This window comes from Schistocerca nitens, chromosome 1, assembly GCF_023898315.1.
Source record: "Schistocerca nitens isolate TAMUIC-IGC-003100 chromosome 1, iqSchNite1.1, whole genome shotgun sequence".
NCBI lineage: Eukaryota > Metazoa > Arthropoda > Insecta > Orthoptera > Acrididae > Schistocerca > Schistocerca nitens.
Window position 1 is genome coordinate 87,277,670 of NC_064614.1, and position 4,699 is coordinate 87,282,368.

Sequence of the window (4,699 nt, forward strand, 5' to 3'; positions counted from 1 at the left end):
AATGTAAAGAGACAAGTGACCCGCACCTACACTGCCTAGCGTACATTTGCCAGTTAACATTACTGAATACTTTCAGTTAATAAATTCATTGACTTTCAATGTCCACTAAACTGTTTCAAATTAAGTATTTCTCCTTTTTAACCAAATCACTTCCAATAAGACTTGAAAATATTAATCACGTGTCTAGTTATATTCACAGGTTTTCGCAGGTTGAAGCTTCGTCAAATAAAATCTGACATTTTCTCCCTTTTCAATATATTTCTACAGGTCAGAACGTTTCCTGTTCAATAACAGACATTAGCTCTTCCCAGAGCGACACACAGGCACACAAGGAAGAAGAACAGGGAGAGAGAGGAACAAAGCGTTACATGGCTAATTATAACAAAAGGAAAATGACGAATTTCATATCTCTAGCTTCATAGCATATAGGTTCTTAGGAATGTAATTATTCCAACATTAATACTGCATGTTAAATATTTGTTAAAACATATGAACAAATTATTTTTACTGTTAAAAAATCTCAAGTTACGACTTACGGCTGCAAAAGTGTGGTTACACCATGTGAAATATATATGTAGACGTAGATGTATAATTTGCCAACGGCCTTGCCGCAGTGGTAACACCGGTTCCCGTCAAATCACCGAAGTTAAGCGCTGTTGGGCTTGGCTAGCACTTGGATGGGTGACCATCCGGTCTGCCGAGCGCTGTTGGCAAGCGGGGTGCACTCAGCCCTTGTGAGGCAAACTGAGGAGCTATTTGATTGAGAAGTAGCGGCTCCGGTTTCGTAAACTGACATACGGCCGGGAGAGCGGTGTGCTGACCACATGCCCCTCTATATCGGCATCCAGTGATGCCTGTGGGCTGAGGATAACACGGCGGCCTGTCGGTACCTTTGGGCCTTCATGGCCTGTTTCGGGAGGAGAGTTAGATGTATAATTTACATGAGCTTGTGCTCGTTTTTAAATTGCAATGTTAGAAAACGTTTTTAAAGTTTGGACTTCTACGTTACACAACGACAAACTGTACGTAATAATATATGGCTGAACAATGTGTACATGGAAAGTAAAAGTGATAATAATGCTAAACTCGCCGACAAAATGGAAATGCAAATGAGCGTTTGAGGTCGTTGGCCGGGAGGCCCCTTGCGGGGCAGGTCCAGCCGCCTTGAGTAACTGAGGGTGCACCCAACGGACACTGCTTGCAGTTCCGTACTTGAAGATACGACCCTACCATCCCGCATAACCAGATGAGACACAACAAATAAAGAAGTTTATAACCACCTCTGTCCTCAGACGAAGCAGGCAATGCCGTCAGGTAAAATCCTGTATAATTATCCTTTCCTTAGGAATTAAGCATGGCGGACGGGCCGCCTTGTTGCAGGCCTTATTGCATTCGACGCCACATTGGGCGACCTGCGCACCGGATGGGGATGAAATGATGATGAAGACAGCACAGCATCCAGTCCCTGAGCGGAGAAAGTCTCCGACCCAGCCGGGAATCGAACCTGGGCCTGTAGGACGGCAATCTGTCACGCTGACCACTTTTTTTTATTATTTTGTTCGGTATTGTTCGTTGCGTTTGCTCTGAGCGGACGTCAAAAGCTGATCGTTGATTTGTCTACTCAGTTTTTTTTTTATTACAGAGGGCAGCTAACCCTCTGACTGAACACGCTGACCTGCCGTACCGGCGTACTACTCAGCTATCAGGGCGGACCGCTGACAACACGTAGTTTGTAATTAACCATCACGTCCGCGGCACATATAGATAGGTTCAGTCAGCTGGGCACCGGTGACAATCGTCGTTGTAGCTGTGCATTGCTGTTTACTGTGGAATGTATAGCTGCATGTCATCCTGTGGAGAGTAATGGTCTATGCGATATGAGATTTTATGTTCACGTACGTAAGCATCCACGGCAGCAGCGACCCATAAATCGTTGACGAGTGCGGACAGTTGCTGTTCTCTTTCAAGTCTGCTACGGCGGCAGTTGTGTAATGGAATGACAAACGTACAATCATGTAATGAGGAAGTACTCGAAAGTAGTATATCGCCGAAATCAGATGATGGTACGAATTAAATTACTGCGATCGGAATACAGCAAAGGAAGAAAACGGAATTGCCGTTTAATAAATTTGTGGCTGTGGATCCGAATACGAAAAATACGTTTTGAAACATAGAAACAAAAGGATAGTCTCGTTATTTTTGTAAATAAATGCTTAACACTAGAGCAACTGCGCTCGTTCTGTAGGACGAAGTGAAAACCAGCTATGTCCGTATCTGGAGATGTTGAAAGTACAGCCGACACTTGGCAACGACTTATCCTAACAACAAGGCCAAGTCCCTGTTTGTGCTGTCCACAGTGGAATGTCCCCTGACCCGCTAGTAAGTCTGACAAACAAGATATTTCCGGTGGAAAGTCGTGGATGACGTCGAAGGACGCCGCTAGTCCAGTATAAAAGGGAGTCGCGCAGACACATGAGCGTAACAGAAAGCTGCGACGGCTGGGGAAGGCAGCACCTTGTGCTGGCCACATGCTTTGCACTGGGAGACTTACGGCTCCAGTAGCACGCTGAGCTAGGCTTAGAGACTTGAGAACAAGAAAGAGGAGCCACATACTAACTGTATTTTGACTCCTGAGAAAAACAGAGTCAAGCGTACTGGCGCAGTTATTGGCGTGGAGTGGTTTCTGAATCCACGTCGCCACACAAATTCAAATACCAAATGGCTTTTCTAAACTCAGTACACCCACATCCTGGTATAATCCCATAAGGTATTCATTGGTAACTTCTGCCGTAAGAGTGTTCCCCAGTGGTCGTTTTGTAATTCCGTATTACTAACAAATTATTTTTGTCGTTTTCAGTCAGAAGAGTGGTTTGATGCAATTCTCCATGCTAATCATAATGTGCAAGTCTTTTCTTTTTTTTCTTTTTTTTTGAGTCATCAGTCTCCTGGCTGGTTTTATGCCGTCTCTCAGGAATTCCTCTCTTATGCCTCTCTATCTCAGTGTTGCAGTAGCACCCTAGATCCTCAATTGTTTTTGGGATGAATTCCAATCTCTGTCTTCCTGTACAGTTTTCAACCCCTACAATTCCCTCTAGTACGATAGAAGTTATTCCCTGATGTCTTAACACATGTCTTATCACCCTTCCCCTTCTTCTTGTCAGTGATTCCCATGTGTTCCTTTCTTCACCAATTCCTTGTCACTGGCCGGCCGGCGTGGCCGAGCGGTTCTAGGCCCTACAGTCTGGAACCGCGCTACCGCTACGGTCGTAGGTTCGAATCCTGCCTCGGGCATGGATGTGTGTGATGTCCTTAGGTTAGTTAGGTTTAAGTAGTTCTAAGTTCTAGGGGACTGATGACCTCAGAAGTTAAGTTCCATAGTGCTCAGAGCTATTTGAACCATTTTTTTCCTTGTCACTCCACCGCATCTCAAACACTTCGATTCTCTCCTTTCCTGGTTTATCCACAGTCCACGAATCCCTACCATACGATACAGTGCTCTAGACGTACAGTGTCAGAAATTTCTTCCTCATATTAAGGTCGATGATTGATATTAGTATACTTCTCAACAAAAGCAAAACAAGCATTATGGAATGTAGTCGAGATAAGTCGGGTGATGCTGAGGGAATTAGATTAGGAAATGAGACACTTAAAGTAGTAAAGGAGTTTTGCTATTTGGGGAGCAAAATAACTGATGATGGTCGAAGTAGAGAGGATATAAAATGTAGACTGGCAATGGCAAGGAAAGCGTTTCTGAAGAAGAGAAATTTGTTAACATCGAGTATAGGTTTAAGTGTCAGGAAGTCGTTTCTGAAAATATTTGTATGGAGTGTAGCCATGTATGGAAGTGAAACATGGACGATAAATAGTTTGGACAAGAAGAAAATAGAAGCTTTCGAAATGTGGTGCTACAGAAGAATACTGAAGATTAGATGGGTAGATCACATAACTAATGAGGAAGTACTAAATAGGATTGTGGAGAAGAGAAGTTTGTGGCACAACTTGACTAGAAGAAGGGATTGGTTGGTAGGACATGTTCTGAGGCATCAAGGGATCACCAATTTAGTATTGGAGGGAAGCGTGGAGGGTAAAAATCGTAGAGGGAGACCAAGAGATGAATACACTAAGCAGATTCAGAAGGATGTAAGTTGCAGTAGGTACTCGGAGATGAAGAAGCTTGCACGGGATAGAGTAGCATGGAGAGCTGCATCAAACCAGTCTCAGGACTGAAGACCACAACAACATACTTCACTTGGCCAGGAATGCTCTTTTCGCCAGTGTGAATCTACTTCTTATGTCCTCCTTGCGTCATATTTTATTTTGACTCTGCACCACACAAGCGGCTAGTAGCGAAATTGCGTGCTTATGGAATATCGTCTCAGTTATGTGACTGGATTTTTGATTTCCTGTCAGAGAAGTCACAGTCCGTAGTAACTGACGGAAAGTCATTCATCGAGTAAAACAGAAGTGATTTTTCGCGTTCCCGAAGATAGTGTTATAGGCCCTTTGCTGTTCCTATCTACATAAAGTATTTGGGAGACAATCTGAGCAGCTGTCTTTGGTTGTTTTCAAATGACGCTGTCGTTTATCGACTAATAAAGTCATCAGAAGATCAAAACAAACTGCAAAACGATTTAGAAAAGATATCTAAATGGTGAGAAAAGTGGCAGTTGATCTTAAATAACGAAAAGTGTGAGGTCAT

The 4,699-nt window shown here is 43.5% G+C and overlaps 1 pseudogene; it reads left to right on the top strand.

The window, feature by feature from the left end:
• Positions 1–595: 595 nt before the first annotated feature.
• Positions 596–713, top strand: LOC126210074 (5S ribosomal RNA; annotated as a pseudogene).
• Positions 714–4,699: the final 3,986 nt, after the last annotated feature.